A 22,458-nucleotide genomic window follows, 5' to 3' on the forward strand; every position below is an offset into this window, starting at 1 on the left:
ACACCTGGCCCATCTAGGAGTGGCACTGCAGTGTCAGACAGGATAGCAGATTTAAAAACTACAGTAGGGGCCTAATTCAGACCTGATCGTAGCAGCAAATATGTTAGCAGATGGGCAATACCATGTGCACTGCAGAGGGGGGGGGGCACAGATATAACATGTGCAGAGAGAGTTAGATTTGGGTGTGGTGTGTTCAAACTGAAATCTTAATTGCAATGTAAAAATAAAGCAGACAGTATGTACCCTGCACAGAAACAATATAACCCACCCAAAACGATCTCTGTCTGCACATGTTATATCTGCCCCCTGCAGTGCACATGGTTTTGCCCATCTGCTAGCAAATTTGCTGCTACAATCCGGTCTGAATTAGTCCCTAGGCCCCATACAGCACATGATGCAAACAAAAAAAAAGAGATGCACCGAGGTTGCTGGATGGCAAAGCTAAGCAACACAGGTGTGCGGCACAAACACCTGGCCCATCTAGGAGTGGCACTGCAGTGTCAGACAGGATGGCAGATTTTTTTTAAAAAGGCCCCATACAGCACATGATGCAAAGAAAAAAAGAGGTGCATCGAGGTTGCTGGATGGCTAAGCTAAGCATGAGAAGCTGAACCACCAGTCATGAACATAGGCCAAGGCCTTAGCCTCTCCTTGCCACTTCGTGTAGTGAATGGCATATTGCCAATTTTACGTTTCTCATCAGATAATTTCTTTTTTTTCTGATTATTAATTTTTGCTTCTTGGATTTTACACGCCCTCTATGACATTGGGCATCGGCCTTAGCAGACGATGTTGATGGAATTAACATAGTAACATAGTATCTAAGGTTGAAAAAAGACAATTTGTCCATCGAGTTCAACCTATTTGTGGTCTCCTATGCAGTATTATTTTTGGACTAAATTTTGTCTGATGCTGACGTCAGCTGTTTTATTCCTCTTTTTTTTAATAACTATAGTGCATGACTACGCATCATAACCCTGTATATCCTTATCCATTAGGAATTTATCTAACCCATTCTTATAGGTGTTGACTGAGTCAGCCATTAGTACTCTCTCAGGCAGGGAATTCCAAACAGGTATTGTCCTTACTGTGGAAAAACCTTTTCGCCACTTTGTGTGGAATCTCCTCTTCTCTAACCTAAGCGAGTGTCCACGTGTCCTCTGTGCTGTTCTTACCAAAAACAGGTCCCGCACAAGCTCTGTGTTTTGTCCCCTTATATATTTTTAGATGCTGATCATGTTCCTTCTTAGTCTCCTCTTTTCCAGTGTAAACATGCCTAGCCTTTCAAGCCTTTCCTCGTATTCCAGCGTCTCCATGCCCTTAATCAGTTTGGTCGCCCGCCTCTGAACCTTTTCTAGCTCCAGGATATCCTTTTTGTACTATGGTGCCCAAAATTGAACACAGTATTCAAGATGTGGCCTCACTAGTGATTTATATAATGGGAGTATAACACTCTCGTCCCTTGCATCAATTCCCAGTTTTATGCATGCTAATATCTTATTAGCCTTCTTTGCTGCAATCCTACTTTGGGTTCTGCTGCTTAGTTTACTATCTATATGAACACCTAAGTCTTTTTCCAGTACAGAGTCCCCTAATATTACTCCATTTAGTATGTAGGTGTTATTTTTGTTCTTGCTACCACAGTGTATTACCTTACACTTGTCTGTATTGAAGCTCATTCTCCATTTAGCTGCCCATGCTTCTAGTGTAACTAAGTCATTCTGAAGAGACTCAGCATCCCCCTCCGTATTTATAACCTTACACAATTTGGTATCGTCTGCAAAAATTGACACCATGGGGTATATTTACTAAGATTCGTATTTTCCCAATTGAGGTTAAAGTTCAATCACGAATGACATCGAAAGTGTAAAGTTGCAACTTTTTGAATTTATTACGACTAATTTACTAAGCTGTCGTATTATGCATTTTCGTATTTACCGATGTCGATGTCATTCGTTTTTTTTTTTGCAGTGTTTTACATGAGTGACTTGTAAAACACTGCCGACTTTAACACAATGAATCTCGGCCGGATCTGGGAGATCCGTGCTGGGCTTCATTGTGCACCTTTATTAAAATAAAAATCATTGTTAAAATCTAAAAAAAAAATGCGTGGGGTCCCCCCTCCTAAGCAAAACTAGCCTCGTGCTCTTTGAGCCGGTCCTGGTTGAAAAAATATGGGGGGAAAAATGACAGGGGTTCCCCCATATTTAAACAACCAGCACCGGGCTCTGCGCCTGGTCCTGGTTCCAAAAATACGGGGGACAAAAAGCGTAGGGGTCCCCCGTATTTCTGAAACCAGCACCGGGCTCCACTAGCCAGATACATAATGCCACAGCCGGGGGACACTTTTATATAGGTCCCTGCGGCCCTGGCATTACATACCCAACTAGTCACCCCTGGCCGGGGTACCCTGGAGGAGTGGGGACCCCTTCAATCAAGGGGTCCCCCCCCTCCAGCCACCCAAGGGCCAGGGGTGAAGCTCGAGGCTGTCCCCCCCATTCAAGGGCTGCGGATGGGGGGCTGATAGCCTTTTTGTCAAAAAAATTATATTGTTTTTAGTAGCAGTACTACAAGTCCCAGCAAGCCTCCCCTGCAAGCTGGTACTTGTAGAACCACAAGTACCAGCATGCGGTGGAAAACCGGGCCCGCTGGTACCTGTAGTAGTACTACTACTAAAAAAAAATACCCCAATAAAAACAGAAGACACACACCTTGAAAGTAAAAGTTTAATACATACATCCACACCTCCATATACACATACTTACCTATGTTCACACGAGGGTCGGTCCTCTTCTCCATGTAGAATCCATGGTGTACCTGTTGAAAAAATTATACTCACAAAATCCAGTGTAGATGGCTCCTCTTCTTTTCTATTTGTAATCCTGGTACTTTGCAAAATAAAAAAACGGACACCCGACCACGCACTGAAAGGGGCCCCATGTTTTCACATGGGACCCCTTTCTCCGAATGCCAGGAACCCCCCCTGACTTCTGTCTAAGAGGGTTCCATCAGCCAATCAGGGAGCGCCACGTTGTGGCACCCTCCTGATTGGCTGTGTGCTCCTGTAGTGTATGTCAGGCAGCACACGGCAGTGTTACAATGTAGCGCCTATGCGCTCCATTGTAACCAATGGTGGGAACTTTGTGGTCAGCGGTTGACCGAAAGTAACCTCACCGCTGACCACAAAGTTCCCACCATTGGTTACAATGGTGCGCATAGGCGCTACATTGTAACACTGCCGTGTGCTGCCTGACATACACTACAGGAGCACACAGCCAATCAGGAGGGTGCCACAACGTGGCGCTCCCTGATTGGCTGATGGAACCCTCTTAGACAGAAGTCAGGGGGGGTTCCTGGCATTCGGGGAAAGGGGTCCCATGTGAAAACATGGGGCCCCTTTCAGTGCGTGGTCGGGTGTCCGTTTTTTTATTTTGCAAAGTACCAGGATTACAAATAGAAAAGAAGAGGAGCCATCTACACTGGATTTTGTGAGTATAATTTTTTCAACAGGTACACCATGGATTCTACATGGAGAAGAGGACCGACCCTCGTGTGAACATAGGTAAGTATGTGTATATGGAGGTGTGGATGTATGTATTAAACTTTTACTTTCAAGGTGTGTGTCTTCTGTTTTTATTGGGGTATTTTTTTAGTAGTAGTACTACAGGTACCAGCGGGCCCGGTTTTCCACCGCATGCTGGTACTTGTGGTTCTCCAAGTACCAGCTTGCGGGGGAGGCTTGCTGGGACTTGTAGTACTGCTACTAAAAACAATATTCATTTTTTGACAAAAAGGCTATCAGCCCCCCATCCGCAGCCCTTGGATGGGGGGGACAGCCTCGGGCTTCACCCCTGGCCCTTGGGTGGCTGGAGGGGGGGGGACCCCTTGATTGAAGGGGTCCCCACTCCTCCAGGGTACCCCGGCCAGGGGTGACTAGTTGGGTTTGTAATGCCAGGGCCGCAGGGACCTATATAAAAGTGTCCCCCGGCTGTGGCATTATGTATCTGGCTAGTGGAGCCCGGTGCTGATTTCAGAAATACGGGGGACCCCTACGCTTTTTGTCCCCTGTATTTTTGGAACCAGGACCAGGCGCAGAACCCGGTGCTGGTTGTTTAAATATGGGGGAACCCCTGTCATTTTTTTACCCATATTTTTTCAACCAGAGCCGGCTCAAAGAGCCCGAGGCTGGTTTGGCTTAGGAGGGGGGACCCCACGCATTTTTTTTTTTACAAAATAACACTTTCCCACCCCTTCCCACTGAAAAACATGCACGGATCTCATGGATCCGTGCATGCCTATCCGAACACGGTAAAACATAGCAGGTCTGTTTTTTTTAGCACTTTTTCACGATTTGTATTTTAGCACGGCAGTGTTTGGCTATTGTCGGCAGTGTTTGTGATTTGCACTTTTTAGTAAATGACCGATTTCTACCAAATTCCTGGCGTATTTAACCGATGGTGTATTGATTCGTAATTTTTTCCTAGGACTTCCAAAATAATACGAATGTCCTCATCACTGCCGTGATTTGAGTTTAGTAAATTCTCGAGATGACACTTTGAAGAAAAAACATAATCTCGGTCAAAATCGGGACCTTAGTAAATATACCCCCATGCTCTCTAGACCTACTGTTAGGTCGTTAATGAAAATGTTGAACAATAGTGGTCCAAGTACAGACCCTTGTGGCACACCACTTAGCACTTCAGACCAATTTGAAAATGATCCATTAACCATAACGCGCTGCTCCCTATTATATAACCAATTAACCAATTTCTGACCCAAGTGCATATTGTGCTCCCTAGCCCTATTTCTTGTAGCTTATAGATGAGTCGCATGTGTGGTACTGTGTCAAAAGCTTTGGCAAAGTCTAAAAAGATTACATCAGCTCTACTTCCCTTGTTGAATATTGCCACTACTTCCGCTATACGCCAGTCTTTGGGAACCATACCTGATATAACTGAATCTTTGAAGATTAAAAATAGCGGTCTTGTTAGTTCAGAGTGAAGCTCCATAAGAACCCTTGGGTGAATTCCATCGGGACCAGATGACTTATTAATCTTTACATTTTTTAATCGATCACAGATTACCTCCTCACTTAAATAAGCACTTAGCAGTGGGACATTATCTTTGTTGAGATTGTGTATTAGACGTCCCTGCATTTGGTACCATCGTCAATGTCATGACTGGTGGCAGCAGCAGCTTCAGCACTAGTACTAGGAACTGTAAGTGGTTCCTGATTTCCACTATTTTTTCTTTCAAATTGTTGTTCTCCATTTCACAGGACAGCACCCTTTTATTATTACAGCACACAGAACAGTGCCCCTTTATTTTCACAGCGCCCCTGTATTCTTACAGCATGCAGGACCAGTGTAATGTTATTTTAACAGCAGCAGCAGCCCTGAATATATACAACATACAGGGCACCCACATTTTTATAGCAGGCAGGGCCAGTGGAATGTTATTAAGACATCAGCACCCCTATATTTCACAGCATACAGGAACAGTGTGCTTTTAATTTTCAACTGCACCCAAACTTTTATAGCAGATATGGCCAGTGTAATGTTATTAAGACATCAGCAGCACCCCTATATTTCACAGCATACAGGAGCAGTGTTCTTTTAATTTGTAAGAACTGCACCCAAATTTATATAGCAGACAAGGCCAGTGTAATGTTATTAAGACATCAGCACCCCTATATTTCAGAGTCCCCTGCCCCCTGTACAACACACTGGCAGCCAAGACAGCAACACACATGTACAGCTGCAGCACCCGGTATTAAACCAGTGACAGCCAGGGCAGCAGGGACAGCACCCCTAACACAGCACAGATACACCACAGTGACTGCAGCAGCACCCCAACAGAGCACACACTAACCCCACGCCACCACCCACAGAGAGACAGAGGTCTGTCTCCCACACTCTCCAAGTCCGGAGTGAAAATGGTGGTGACGCGTGGCTCCTTATATGAAATCCAAATCCCATGAGAATCCGACAGCGGGATGATGACGTTTTGCCTCATTCTGGTTTCTGAATCTGGCGGGAAAACCCAAGCCGGGCTCGGATCTGGGCTTGGGACGTGATGTTCGGTAGGGTTCGGTTCTCAGAGAACCGAACCCGCTCATCCCTAGTATGCACCAATGATGAACGATGCGCGGCCCCGCGCTCATTCATCGTTGGTGCAGGCTCGTTTATGCCTGCAAGCCAATATAGACAATATCAGCCATACTAACATACAGGGCTATGGGGCCGGGTGACAGGGGAGTGAAGAAATGTCATTCCCCCTGTCAGACGCACACACACACCCCCGTGCCGCCGGGTCGTCAGTCAGCCGAATCGGGCCATCGGGCACCTTGGCGACCAATCGCCAGTGTATATGGCCCTTTAGTCTTGTTCAAATATGTTATATCATATGCAGTGGGAGCCCTGGTGCACGTGCGCGCCTGCAACGTGCAATCCCCTAGCGCCTTCTACCACAGTGAAAGGACAGACTACCCATAGAGGACAACTAAGTATAGTGAGAAGGGGGTGCAGTATCATACGCTACACTTGCAATAGAAACTACACCAACATTGCTTCAGTTGTTAGTACCAGCACTATTCCCTGACCAGTATTAATTACCTCTGTCCCTTCCGTATACAGGCACTCTTTACCTTGTTACACCGCAGGCCTACAAATTGATTTTCACCTATGGATCATATTAATGCTCTTTAATAAACTAAAAAAGGGAATTAAAAAAAAACTTCCTCAAAAATATTCACCTACTGTAATTCCTAATTAATATGGGAACTTAAAAAAACTGTTCCACAAATTGTATGCCTTCATTAATTCCTAATTCCATATTTGACTTCAAACTGATGCCTGTTTTGCCATCGGAATTTGACTTTAAGTGCCCAGTCCTACTCCGACCACACCATTCATTTCTTTATTTGTGATAATACCCAATATGTTAATGGAGGATCGATCTCACTGACAGTGGGAAGCCAACGTTTTCATCTTCTAAGGCTGAGCAAAACGATTAAGCAAAAGGGAAACTCTTTGAAGGTACTAATGCAAAAATCAGTAGGCAAAGAAAACAGAAATTCTCTCTGTAATAACCTGACAATTCAGCTGCAACTAAATCTTTTGAAATAGGAACTACCAGAAGGATGTCAGTTTTGGGAAGCTTTCATTTGTCTTATTAATCTGACTTTTAAATTGCTTTTAGCACTGATCCTAATCCTACAGGAAGGACTCTTCTGTGATAAGAAGTGCTGATAAGCAGTAACATAACAAATAAAAGAGATTATCCTAAGTACGAGGACCTACCCAGAATTCTGCCCAGGTACAGCTCAGCTCGGCTCAAGGATGTCATAAATGTTTCCTAAAAGAGTTTTGTTTTCACTTTCAACCTACAGGATCAGATAGCAGCATCTGAAAGTTGAAATCACAAAGTTTGTCATGCAAGGCTGGTAATGAATGCTGCATAAATATGAATTACTGGAAACTGTGATACACTATACACCAAGTATTAAAAAAAATGTCTCCTGCCACTGTGGGTTTCCTTACCTATCAAAACCCAGAACAAACTAGGCCTTCTAGAAGTGGAGACTAGGGGGTAAATTTACTAAGATGGGAGTTCTATTTAAGATGGGATGTTGCCCATAGCAACCAATCAGATTCCAGGTATTATCTTCTAGAAGGTGCTAGATAAATGAGAAGTAGAATCTGATGGGCAACATCCCATTTTAAATAGAACTCCCATCTTAGTAAATTTACCCCTAGGTGAGCAAAGAATGGGGCAGCAGAACACCCTGTTGGGCCTATCTCACACTCTCTCTAAGGGGTCTATTTACTAAGCCTTGGATGGAGATAAAGTTGCTGGATATAAAGTACCAGCCAATCGGCTCCTAAATTTCATTTTTCAAACACAGCCTATGGCATGGCAGTTAGGAGCCGATTGGCTGGTACTTTATCTCCAGTGACTTTATCTCCATCCAAGGCTTAGTAAATAGACCCCTAAATCCAGTATTGTAAATATATGAGGAAGCCTCACAAACAATATCTCCATCCATAACATCAGAGAAATTAACTAACAAGGGCCAGTATAACATTCTTGGGAGCTTACTGTAAACAACTTGTGGTGTCCTCTATCACCAGAACTCCACAGAACATGTGCACCTTAGGAAAGCAGTACACTAGCTGCTTGCAGATAATGCTCTACAGCCTTGTCATTGTGGGTTTGTGTGGCACTGTGAGCAGCAGATGCTATGCTGCCATACCATGAGAAGAGCGGCAAGTGTGCAGAGGCTTCTGTTATGCCCTGTCTATAATCTGGCCTTTGAAGTGGCAGCAAGGCATGGATTTATGGGGTATATGTATTAACCCTTGGAGAGTGATAAAATGGACAAAGACATACCTCCCAACTGTCCCGATTTTCGCGGGACAGTCCCGTTTTTTGGGGACTGTCCCGCTGTCCCACCCGCGGGCCGCAGTGTCCCGCGGTGGGGGGGGCAGTTGGGAGGCTCTGTCACCCGCTGCCCTGCTTAGCAGAGCAGCGGTGAATAGACGCTGTGCGCATGCGCACAGCGTATATTCAGTGCAGACGGAGGGATAGGGAGCATGCCAGCGGCTCACAGAGCGCTGGGCATGCCCCCTCAGTGACGAAAACGGGGGAGTGACTCGCGATCGCGGGTCCTCCCGTGAAACCACGCCCTTTTTTGTAGGCCACGCCCCTTTTCGTAGGTCACGCCCCTTTTCAGGAGCGCGCAGAGTGTCCCGCTTCCCAGGAGAAGAAAGTTGGGAGGTATGACAAAGATAAAGTATCAACCGACCAGCTCCTAACTGTCAAACACAGCCTGTGACATGGAAGTTAGGAGCTGATTGGTTAGCACTTTCTCACCATGCTATTTATCACTCTCCAAGACTTGATAAATGGGGGCCCCTGTCTGCAACATGGCAGTTGGGAGCTGATTGACTGGTACTTTATCTCTGTCCACTTTATCTCTTTCCAAAGCTTAGTACATAGACCCCATCTCCATCCTCTTTATCTCTCTCCAAGGCTTTGCCCCCTTTTTCCATATAACTCTCTTTGTGACCTTCAATAACTCAGTAGCCCCTAACAATTCTCTCTGCAACTTCCAAAAACTCACCAGTTCTCTATAGCACTTTCACACCCCAAACTGCCTTGACTTCTGTTTTTCTTTGGATTGTAGGAGAAAACCAGAGTACCCAGAGGAAACCCTCACAAGAGCAGAAAGAATATACAAACTCCACACAGTGGAAACGTCCTTTTTCTCAGGCTTGGCTAACATGGATGGGCAGCTGTGATGTCCTCTTGGGCGGTGGCACCAGTGGAAATTCTCTTTAATATCAGTATTTAATTGATGTAAAGAAAAATAAGTTTTTAATACCTACCGGTAAATCCTTTTCTCTTAGCCCGTAGAGGATGCTGGGGACTCCGTAATGACCATGGGGTATAGACGGGATCCGCAGGAGACATGGGCACACTATAAGACTTTGAATGGGTGTGAACAGGCTCCTCCCTATATGCCCCTCCTCCAGACCTCAGTTAGAAAACTGTGCCCAGGGAGACGGACATTTCGAGGAAAGAATTTATTGTTTCAAACACCATGCCATACCAGCTCACACCTCGAACACGCCGCAGAACGTGGCATTCAATAGAACACCAGCCAACGGCATGAAAAATATAGAGCCATATGCTGCGAGAATATGTAACACAACCTGTGTGTCAACACAACCAATAATAAGATACCGCATGCCATGGCATGAACAACGTCAGCAACAGCCTGACTGAAAAGAAACACCACAAGAGTGTAACCATAACCAATAACTGCAGATACAGTACGCACTGGGACGGGCGCCCAGCATCCTCTACAGACTAAGAGAAAAGGATTTACCGGTAGGTATTAAAATCCTATTTTCTTCTACGCCCTAGAGGATGCTGGGGACTCCGTAAGGACCATGGGGTTTATACCAAAGCTCCAAACCGGGCGGGAGAATGCGGACGACTCTGCAGCACCAATTGAGCAAACATGAGGTCCCCATCAGCCAGGGTATCAAACTTGTAGAGCTTAGCAAAAGTGTTTGAACCCGACCAAGTAGCCGCTTGGCAAAGTTGAACCACCGAGACTCCTCGGGCATCCGCCCAAGAAGAGCCCATCTTTCTAGTATAATGGGTCTCCACCAACTTCGGTAACGGCAATCCAGCCGTAGAATGAGCACGCCGAATCGTATCACAGATCCAGCGTGTAACAGACTGCATAGACACAGTCGCCCCAATCATGCTGGAAGCATACCGGACAAACAGAGCCTCTGTTTCCCCAATCTGAGTTAAATTGGCCACATAAATATTCAAAACCCTGACTATATCGAGAGACTTTGAATCAGCCAATGCTTAAGTAACCACAGGCATCAAAATAGGCTGGTTTCTGCGAAACACAGAAACCACTTTTGACAGACATATTATCCGAGTTCTTAAATCAGCTCTATCCACATGAAAGATCAAACAGGGGCTCTTGTGAGTCAAAGCCGCTACTTCCGACACCTGCCTTGCGGACACCAAAGCCAATAGCATGACCGCTCATCAAGAGAGAAATTTTTAACACAACCTTTTATAAAGGTTCCAATCAGTGTGACACAAGAAAACGCAACACCACTTCATGGCCCCACGGTGCCAATGGGGGCACAAATGGAGGTTGGATGTGCAGTACTCCTTTCACGAAAGTCTGAACTTCCAGAAAGGTGGCCAATTCTTTCTTTTTTTTTAAAGAAAATTCATAAGGCCAAAACTGCACTGAAATGGAGCCTAACCTTAGGCCTGCATCCGCACCCACTTGCAAAAAACGGAGTAGAACGACCCAGCTGAAAGTCTTCCGTAGGAGCCTTCTTGGATTCACACCAAGACACATATTTACGCCAACTACGGTGGTAAGGCTTTGCCGTTACTTATTTTCTAGCCTGAAGACGTGTGGAAATGACTTCACTGGGAATACCCTTTTCAGGCTAGGAGATGGCATTCAACCGCCACGCCATCAAGCGCAGCCGCGGTAAGTCTTGATACACGCCCGGATCTTGCTGTAACAGTTCCTCACGTAGAAGAAGAGGCCAGGAATCTTCTATGAGTAAATGATGAAGAACTGGATACCAAGCCTCCGTGGCTAGACCGGAACAATGAGGATCGCCTGAACCTTTGTTCTTCTTACGTTTATCACCTTCAGAAAGAGTGAAAGCGGAGGGGACACATAGACCGACTGAAAACACCCAAGGTGTCACTAGGACGTCCACTGCTATAGCTTGAGTGTCCCTTGACCTGGAACAATATCCCTGAGGTCTCTCGTTGAGGCGAGACGCCAACATGTCCAATTGAGGCACTCCTCAAAGATTTATCACTTCTGTGAAAACATCTCGATGACGACTGTATTTCTCCCGGATGGAGATCGCGTCTGCAGAGGAAATCTATTTCTCCATCGTTTACATCCGGAACGAAGACTGCTAATATAGCGTTTACCAGTCTTTCCACCCAGCGGAAAACTTTTGCGTCTTCTGCCATTGCCGCTTTGCTCCTTGTTCCGCCCTAGTGGCCTACTTACGCCACTGCTGTCAAGTCATCCGTCAGAACTAACACGGGCAGATCACAAAGAATATGGTCGTCAAAAATAGCTCTTAATTCAAGAAAGCTTATTGCAGACAAGCCTCCCAGCTTGACCTTTTCCTCTGAAAATACTTCCCTTGCAAGGACTGCTCCCCAGCCTCGGAGATCTGCATGTATGGACACCAGGATCTAATCCTGGATCCCGAACCTTCGTCCCTCTAGGAGGTGAGAACCGAGCAGACACCACAGGAGCGATATCCTGGCCATTAGGATTATATTCCGGAGCATGTGCAGGTGAGTGCTTCATTAAAGGAACATATTGATGGATTGTCACTCCAAATCCGATCCGACTCTGGATCCTCAGACCTCTTTCCACAGGAAAAATACAGAACCTCAACCGTTCAGTATCTATTCTGATACCCACCTCCGACATTTGCGTCGTTGGGAACAACAGCCATTCACTGTGTTGAAGAACAGTCAGAGAGAAACAACGATTCATACCACTGTTTCTTGACCTCGCCTTAATCAGGAGAGTGTCTCAGTATAGAAAAATAATGGCCCTTACTATTGAAAGAAAACCATCATACTGCCATCACTCCGGTGAAATGTCAAAGACAATCCTTGATATCCACTCAGGTAAGCTGAATGCGGAGAACAACGCATTTAAACCTTTTATTTTATTTTTTTATTTTTATTTTTATTTTTTGAACAGGAACAGCAGGACAATGCCCTGAACCTGACGCACCTCTGGTATGGCATTGCATACTACCTCCCCTTCCAGAGGGGAAACAGCAAGATCTATTAGAAAATCAGTGAGGGGAAACATCTGTAACTCCAGAACGTCCCCCTTTGGACTCAATAATTAACTCACAGGTCCTAGTCTATTCCCGGACTAATTGAAAGTAGTAGAGGAGTACCCACCGGAGTGGGGTCCAGCCAGATAGATTCAGCAACATGTGGTGGATGTGGTAGAAACAGAAAACGACATCCGCTTCTGCGAACCTAACAAGGCTGCAGAACTCTTACCTTTTCACCTTCCACTGTCTGCACAGAAAAGGAAAAAAGAACGGTATCAAACCGGTTAAAACGACTGCATCCCACAAAAGAATGCGTCACCAACCATTGTGAAGAATACTAACACACGAAGTTAGATTTACCAGCAGTATCCGCCGAGATTGACTGAATTGAGGCATCCCCAAACAGCGGTACACCTTCCCAGGGAAAAACTCCAGTATCTCTCGGAGTCAGCCTCAGCATTCCCCCGGCCACACCTCCTGTATACGTACGACAGCCTGCCGCAATGTTATAGAGAAGAACCAACATAAGAAACATCCCCTCTCTCTTTAGGGTAATTCTATCGGATGCCTTTCTGAATATAAACACTCCCTCAAGTGCATGTAATGCAAATAAGCCCAAAGCATAGAAATAAAATATCACTTAGCTTCGTGTATACGATCCTTTGAGACAGGGCCCCGTGTTGACCAGGAGTTGACTTTCACAGTATTCTATCCGCGGCGGGGAAAAGAATAAACAGTCAGACTCCTTGAGAGGATCTGAGACCAACTCGTCACGGCCGACCTAGAGTTTTATCAACAGAGCGACCAGCACATGAGAAGGAATACTTTTACTTCAGCATTCATTATAAATAATAATATGAATATACATAATGTAATACACAATTACACACATATCCCAAATAAATATATATATATATTTTTATATATATATATATATATATATATATATATATGTATAAAACATACATATATAAGCGGATTGTCCGGAGCCTTCGGGTCCCTAGTGACATTAATGTGTTCTGAATGTGTATGACCATGTACTGAATGCCCCAGTTGTGTATCTACCAGGAAACATTATAGTCGACAGAAAACCTAGTATTCGTCGACAGCAGGCAGTAGTAACCAGGCAAAATAACATTCTTGCGACCCCGAGGGGTCCGAGGGAAGTATACATATATCATTTTAATATCACTCCCCCACAAATACTACCATGTCTGTGCTCGAGCTACAGGCCCATGGAACCGTACCTGTCAGCGTCCAGAGTCTTACCGGTACGCTGGGGCCGCGGGGCTGGCTTCCTTGGCGATGTGCGGGCAGCAGCGGAGGTGGGCTGCTGCGCCGGATCCGTGGGCAGCAGTAGCGGTGGTGAGGGGGTCCGCTCATGGCGGCGGGACGCCGCTACAGCGGGTCGCTCTTGCTGAGCCATTGCTAGGAGACCAGGGGCAGTGAGCATTGTGGCTTTGCAAAAAGGTCTGCATTACTGGGCGCCGCCATGTTGGAGACCAAGTTTTAAGCATAGTTCCTGTTTCCTGTTTCTTCCAGCCAATCCAGGGGAAGCTCTCCCTATAAAAGGGGGCTGGCTTAGGACAAGGATGCCAGTGCTTCAAGTTACAACCCTGTTGTAGGTGCTTTAGCCTGTGCTCCCAGGATTCCTGCTGTATTCTGGTTCCTCCTGATCCTGCTTGGTCGGTTCTCTGTTGCTGCTGCAGCCCTGCCGTTTCTACCCTGCTACTGCCTGTGGAAGCGCTCCTGGAAAACCCGGTCCAGTAAGACTCTTTGGGCACAGTCGGCCCCGGGTCTTCTGCCTCGTCTTTCAAGCCACACTCCACAGATCTCCTTCACCAGCCACGCCTTTGTACCACCGACCACAGCCTGCAGATTATCTTTAGCCTCATTTTCCAAACCACAGTCCACAGTCCTTGTCTCCAGCCACGTCTTCAACCATCATCCACAGTTCCACAGTTCATCATCTACAGTCTCGTCTTTCAAATCACAGTCCACAGTTCTTCGCCTCCAGCCACGTCTTTAACCATCGTGCTCCAGCCACGGTTCTCTACCTCAGCCCTGTACATAATAAATACTTTCCATTGACTCTCAAACCCCGCCTACATTCTTCATTGCTCCGTGTCCCATGCGAAGGAACTATATCCAGCCTCCTCATCTGGTTCATTCACAGCCTGCTACCTCCTCGGGCAAATCTCAGCTGCCGGATCCTCAAACTCTGCTAGACGTGACAGTAAGCACTGGGCCAATGGATTCGCCTGGTGATCAGGCCTCAGGAGGGGATTCAATTGCAGATATCTAGTCTCGCTTAAGTAAGCAGGAGACCACACAATCTCAAATCGTGCAGTTCATGCAGAGTATGTCCGAACGTCTCGATTCTCTCTGTGTTGCCATGACGGCCTCTCAAGTATCTACAGCTGCTCCCACATTAGCACCTCCGGTCCCGCTTCCTCCTGTACCAGTACCACTTCCACGGTTGCATTTGCCACCTCCCAGTAAATTCGATGGGAATCCAAAACAATGCCGCCGGTTTCTTAACCAGTGCGAAATCCAGTTCGAACTGCAGTCGGCCAACTTCCCATCAGCACGAACCAAAGTAGCCTATATAATTTCTTTACTTACCGGGCAAGCGTTGGAACGGGCTTCACCTTTGTGGGAGAGGATGGATCCCATCTTATCTAACTATCCAGAATTCGTGGCCACCTTCCGAAAAATCTTCGACGAACCGGGCAGGACTTCAGCCACCTCATTGGAGATCCTGCGTCTACGTCAGGGCACGCGTACGGTCAGTCAGTACGTGATCCAGTTTCGCACCCTTTCCTCAGAACTGAACTGGAACGAGGAGGCTGTCATTGCAGCTTTCTGGAGCGGTCTCTCCGAAAAGATCAAAGATGACCTCGCAACTCAGGACGTACCTGATAAGTTGGATAAACGAATTTCTTTATGCAATAAGTTAGACCTGAGGTACAGAGAACGCTGTATGGAGAGGTTGCGGTCAGATCGCCCTAAGCCTAGAGTTGTTCTTCCACCAACACCATCATCACCAATTGCGGATGAACCCATGCAGATTAATCGCTTCCGCCTCTCCAATGAAGAACGTCAGAGACGGCGACAAGGGAACCTCTGCCTGTATTGTGGTGCATCTGATCACTTTGTTAAAACTTGCAATCTACGTCCGTGAAACGCCCGCTCCTAGTTTGTGCTGGAGAGGTCAAGCTAGGAGAATTCTCAGAATTACATACCAAGAAAGAGTCTGTCCTGTTAACCCAGTTGGAGCTCCCTTCTTCTTCTCTTCTCATCCCTGCACTACTCGACTCCGGAGCCGCCGAAAGCTTCATTACGTCAGTTCTGGTCAAACGATCTGGAATACAAATTGTTCCTTTGGATCGTACCATTTCTGTTACCGCAGTGGATGGAAGTTATATCCCTGAGGGTATTATATCCTTTCGTACTATTCCTCTCAAGATGAAGGTCGGAGTTCTCCATTCAGAAGAAATCTCTTTCCTTGTAATTCCTAAAGCCTCTCATGAACTAATCCTAGGGTTTCCATGGTTAATCAGACACAATCCCCACATAGATTGGCAAACTATGGATGTTCTCTCTTGAGGACAAGACTGTTTTCAAAACTGTTTACCTTCAGTTAGACCTCTCTGTTCTTCCAGCCCTTCCAGCCTTCCTGTGGAGGACCAAGCTTTTCAAGATGTTTTCAGTAAGCATGGGGCGGACACCTTGCCTCCGCATCGTACTTGGGATTGTCCCATTGAGCTAGTACCCGGTAAGACTCCTCCCCGAGGTCGAATTTACCCTCTCTCACTTCCCGAGACACAGGCCATGTCGGAGTATATCCGGGAGAACTTGGAGAAAGGGTTCATCAGGTCTTCTACATCTCCGGCCGGAGCTGGGTTTTTCTTCGTCAAAAAGAAGGATGGGGGGTTGCGGCCCTGTATTGACTATAGAGGTCTCAATGACATAACAGTAAAGAACAGATATCCGTTACCTCTGATTCCAGAACTGTTCGACCATGTTAAAAGGAGCTACTGTATTTACTAAGTTGGAGTTACGTGGGACCTACAATCTTATACGTATTCGCCCAGGGGACGAATGGAAGACGGCATTTAATACCCGTGACGGCCATTACGAATACCTGGTAATGCCTTTTGGCCTATGTAATGCCCCAGCCGTCTTTCAAGAGTTCGTTAACGAAATTTTCAGAGATCTCCTCTACGACTGCTTGGTAGTGTATCTGGATGACATCCTCATTTTTTCTAGGGATCTGAAGACCCATCGGGAACAAGTCAAAGAAGTGTTAACTCGTTTACGAAGGAATCAGTTATTCTGTAAGTTAGAGAAGTGCACTTTTGAAGTACCCACGATTCCATTCCTCGGTTACATTCTTTCAGGGCAGAGGTTACAGATGGATCCCGCTAAAGTCCAGGCGATTCAGGATTGGGCACTTCCAGCTACCCTTAAAGGAATTCAACGTTTCCTGGGGTTTGCTAACTTCTACCGAAGATTCATTCAAAATTATTCTTCTGTCATAGCTCCTATAACCGCATTAACTAGGTAGGGAGCCGACCCTGCCAAGTGGTCTTCTGAGGCTTTGGAAGCTTTTTCATCTTTAAAGGAGGCCTTCACGACTGCTCCAGTTCTTTGACAACCCGATCTCAGCCGTCCGTTCTTGGTGGAGGTTGATGCCTCTACTGTGGGAGTGGGAGCAGTATTATCCCAGCTTTTTGAGGACAAGAAGATCCATCCTTGTGCATTCTACTCGTGAAGATTCTCCCCCGCTGAACAGAATGACGCTATTGGGGAACAGGAATTACTGGCAATTAAGTTGGCCTTTGAGGAGTGGAGGTATTTGTTGGAGGGAGCTCAGCATCCAATTTCGGTGACCACGGATCACAAGAACCTCCTGTACCTACAGTCAGCCCGATGTCTGAACCCACGCCAAGCAAGATGGGCACTCTTATTTACCCATTTTAATTTTAAACTCAGTTACCGACCAGGTTCCTCAACAAAAAGGCAGATGCCTTATCTCGCTCCCTAAGTTCAGAAGAACCCTCTGACCATTCAAAAGAGCAATTTATCCTGGAATCCACCTCTTTTTCTGCAACTAATACCTCTCCACTTCCTCCTCCAGGGAAGATCTTCGTTGCACCAAATCTTCACAGAAAACTTCTTACATGGGCTCACTCCTCCTCCTTCATGGGCCATGCGGGCGGTCATAAGACACTTAAATTCATTCAGCGCTCCTACTGGTGGCCTCATCTCAGGACTGACGTTCAGGAATTCGTGGCTGCCTGTCCAAAATGTGCTCAGCATAAAAGTCCCAAAGGTCCACCAGCCGGGTTACTCCATCCTTTGCCGGTACCACTAAGACCATGGATGCATATTTCTATGGGCTTTATTACAGATTTACCTACGTCTGGTGGGAGGAACACCGTATGGGTCATAGTTGACCGATTCTCTAAAATGGCACACTTTGTTCCTCTGGCTAATCTTCCATCTGCATCCCAGTTGGCAAAATTGTTTATAGCAGAGATCTTTCGACTCCATGGTCTACCACAGGAAATCGTGTCTGATAGAGGTCCTCAATTTGTGGCCAAGTTTTGGAGATCCCTATGTTCTGCTCTTGGCGTGAAATTAAACTTCTCCTCCGGATATCATCCCCAAACGGATGGTCAAACAGAGAGAGTGAACCAGGATCTGGAGACTTTTCTGCGTTTATTCATGTCCTCCTCACAGGACAACTGGCTGGACTTCCTCCCGTTCACAGAATTTGCCCATAACAATCTTTATCACTCTGCCACAAAATCTTCTCCATTCTTCATTAATTATGGTTACCATCCAAGAGTTCCTGACTTCCAACTTCTGCCTACACTCGAGGTTCCTGCCGCAGAGTCAACACTTCGACAATTTACTGAAGCCTGGAAACAAGTTAACAGGACTTTTCTCAAGACATCCAAGAGATATAAGACCTATGCAGATCTGAAACGAAAAGTTGTACCAAGCCTTAAGGTAGGAGATCGGGTTTGGGTTTCCACACGTAACCTAAGATTAAAGGTTCCTACAAAAAAGTTTGCTCCCAGATTTATTGGGCCTTACCCAATCGAAAAAGTGTTGAATCCTGTGGCTTACAAAGTGAAATTACCTCTGCAGTTAAGAATTCCTAATGCATTTCATATTTCTCTCTTAAAACCATTGGTACTTAATCGGTTCAGAGCCGCTCTGCCTAAATCACCCAAGATCCAATCAGCACATGGAGACAAATTTGAGATTCACAAGATCCTTGATTCTCACAGACGTTATGGTCGCATCCAGTACCTTGTTGATTGGAAGGGGTATGGGCCAGAGGAGAGATCTTGGGTAGATGCAGAGGATGTCCATGCTCCAAGACTTCTTCGGACATTTCATGCCAAGTTTCCAACTAAACCACATAGGTGTCCTGAGTCCACCCGCAAAGGGGGGGGGGGGGGGGGGTACTGTCAGCGTCCGGAGTCTTACCGGTACGCTGGGGCCGCGGAGCTGGCTTGCTTGGCGATGTGCGGGCAGCAGCGGAGGTGGGCTGCTGCGCCGGATCCGTGGGCAACAGTAGCGGCGGTGAGGGGGTCCGCTCGTGGCGGCGGGACGCCGCTACAGCGGGTCGCTCTTGCTGAGCCATTGCTAGGAGACCAGGGGCAGTGAGCATTGTGGCTTTGCATAAAGGTCTGCATTACTGGGTGCCGCCATGTTGGAGACCAAGTTTTAAGCATAGTTCCTGTTTCCTGTTTCTTCCAGCCAATCCAGGGGAAGCTCTCCCTATAAAAGGGGGCTGGCTTAGGACAGGGATGTCAGTGCTTCAAGTTACAACCCTGTTGTAGGTGCTTTAGCCTGTGCTCCCAGAATTCCTGCTGTATTCTGGTTCCTCCTGATCCTGCTTGGTCGGTTCTCTGTTGCTGCTGCAGCCCTGCCGTTTCTACCCTGCTACTGCCTGTGGAAGCGCTCCTGGAAAACCCGGTCCAGTAAGACTCTTTGGGCACAGTCGGCCCCGGGTCTTCTGCCTCGTCTTTCAAGCCACACTCCACAGATCTCCTTCACCAGCCACGCCTTTGTACCACCGACCACAGCCTGCAGATTATCTTCAGCCTCGTTTTCCAAACCACAGTCCACAGTCCTTGTCTCCAGCCACGTCTTCAACCATCATCCACAGTTCCACAGTTCTACATCTACAGTCTCGTCTTTCAAATCACAGTCCACAGTTCTTCGCCTCCAGCCACGTCTTTAACCATCGTGCTCCAGCCTCGGTTCTCTACCTCAGCCCTGTACATAATAAATACTTTCCATTGACTCTCAAACCCCGCCTACGTTCTTCATTGCTCCGTGTGCCATGCGAAAGAACTACATCCAGCCCCCTCATCTGGTTCATTCACAGCCTGCTACCTCCTCGGGCAAATCTCAGCTGCCGTCCTCAAACTCTGCTACACGTGACAGTACCATACATATACATATAAAATATATATATACAGGTATAAGTTATTTACAGCATGTAAATTTTCACCCGGTAATAACAGTTGGTGCCGACAGGGTCACCCACATACTACTGTGTCTCCCATACAGTGTTTACTTTTGACAAGCATACCACTACCGACCTGTTGACTCAGCATCTACTGTATCCAGTACCAACAGGTGTCGGCGATGCCGACAGTGAACCCCATAGGTGTTTGTGACAGAACACTCATGGATGTCGATACAAGTGAACTATAGTGGGTATAGCTGACAAGGAGCACACAGAGAATATACACAACAATGATTACATGCCCATTTCTAAGCAAATAGTGTTATATATCCCTCAACATAACACTAAAAGACTGTGCCCCCCTTGTTTGCGCTGTACACATTCTTTTGGCAGGACAGTGAGAAAATGGTGCTGAACACTGTGTGTGTGAGGACTAAGCCCCGCCCCTCATCGGCACGCTTCAGCCCCCTTAAACTATTGTTCTATATGCAGGTAGGGGACCATATATAGTGTATAGACACTATATACCTCCTTAAACAATATACATCTTGCTGTCCAGGACGCCCCCTCCCCGCGCCCTGCACCCAAGTAAAACCGTTGGTGTGTGGGAGCAATGGCGCACAGTGCGACTGCTGGTATGTACTGGTGGGGGTATCGTATGCTGTGCCCGGGACCCGTCTATGCTCTTTTGCCAGTGTAACGAGACCTCAGTAACTGCTGCCCAGGGCACTCCCCCCCAGCGCCCTGCACTCTGTGAATGCCGTTGGTGTGTGGGAGCATGGAGCTTACCTCCGTTACTGAAGTCTTCTGCCGTCTGACGCCTTCTGTTTTTCTAATACTCACCTGGCTTCTTTCTTCTGGCTTCTGTGAGGGGGGTGACGGCGCGGCTCCGGGAACAAGCAGCTAGGCGAACCAAGTGATCGAACCCTCTGGAGCTAATGGTGTCCAGTAGCCTAAGAAGCAGAGCCCTTGAACTAAGAAGAAGTAGGTCTGACTTCTCTCCCCTCAGTCCCACGATGCAGGGAGCCTGTAGCCAGCAGGTCTCCCTGATAATAAAAAACCTAACAATAAAGTCTTTTAGAGAAACTCTGTAGAGCTCCACTAGTGTGTGTCCAGTCACTCCTGGGCACAAAGTCTAACTGAGGTCTGGAGGAGGGGCATAGAGGGAGGAGCCAGTTCACACCCATTCAAAGTCTTATAGTGTGCCCATGTCTCCTGCGGATCCCGTCTATACCCCATGGTCCTTACGGAGTCCCCAGCATCCTCTAGGACGTAGGAGAAAGGTTGAACAAAAACAAGACACGTACAACCACATACAACCAGAGGGTTTATCACTGATATTGTTTTGTAATAAGCATATACTTACATGTATTTATTCCTTTAAAATATTATTTATCAGATAATTTTGTAGGGGGGATCATACAGACATACATCATAAAATTGATTTATGTCTTTGTGCATGTGCCCACATCAAGTCACGGTGAACTTAACAGTAAAATTAGCTGTAATACCATAATGTAGTAAATTAAATCCTCTAGTTCCTAATCATAGGTCATAGGTCACAGAGAAGTTATATTTCTTACATATTATTTTGGAGAACAGCCCAATATTATATCAATGCAAATAAATAAACTGGAAATTTGAAATAAAATTAATTTGCTGAAATAAATAAGGTTAGTATTTCTGCAGATTAAAGCAAAAACATTTAACATGATAAATGCCTGAATGCCTTAGTTTGGCTAATGACAACTTAAGCAGATCTTATAACATAATTAACCTACAATACACAGACAGACACAATTGTTCTTTATAGATAAAATAAACTATAACAGTGGTGACAAACCAAGGGTGATTAGGTCAGGGTGACTAGGCAACGTGAAAAATCCCTGCAAAACCTCTGTGGGTGCCAATAGCCAGTTGGGCTCCCATGGCAGGCTAACTGGGTAAAAAATCCTTAATGGCAGGTGGTTGATCAGGCCCCTACGGCAAGCTAATTGGCCAAAAAATCACTCATAGGCCAACAACTTCTCTCAAAAAAAGTCAGCCATTCCTCAAGTTGTCTCAATGGATAGGGAGCCATTGTGCAAATGCCCAGAACATATATACTGCTTATAAAAATCCAACTTTCAGCACCTGAGGGCTTTAATATCAGGAAGTGATACACTAGCCAAGGACTCAGACATGGCCATGCCAATTTGGGATCGCTGGTGTTCTGACCTCATTATGGGATAGCCACAGAAATAACAGGCAGTGCTTAAAGAGCAACTTAAACTGGAACTTGGACAACTGAGTCCTCTCCTGATGGACCAGGATGGAAACCACTACCTGGGGCTGCTTAAGCCACATAGACTGAAGAAAAATTGTCTAGGTACTGTAGATCCTAAAGTTTCCACAGGGGTGCAGAGAAATACAATTACCTTGCCCAACTTGTATTTTATATCTGTAAAAAATTGTGAGAGAGAACATGTCCATGAACTTCCTTCTATGAATCCTGTTCTTCACACTTAGACCGGCAATACGGCAATGTTGTTATAGTGCTTCCTACTTCAAGGATAAGATTGATAAAATCCGAGATGA

This window comes from Pseudophryne corroboree, chromosome 4, assembly GCF_028390025.1.
Source record: "Pseudophryne corroboree isolate aPseCor3 chromosome 4, aPseCor3.hap2, whole genome shotgun sequence".
Classification (NCBI taxonomy): Eukaryota; Metazoa; Chordata; class Amphibia; order Anura; family Myobatrachidae; genus Pseudophryne; species Pseudophryne corroboree.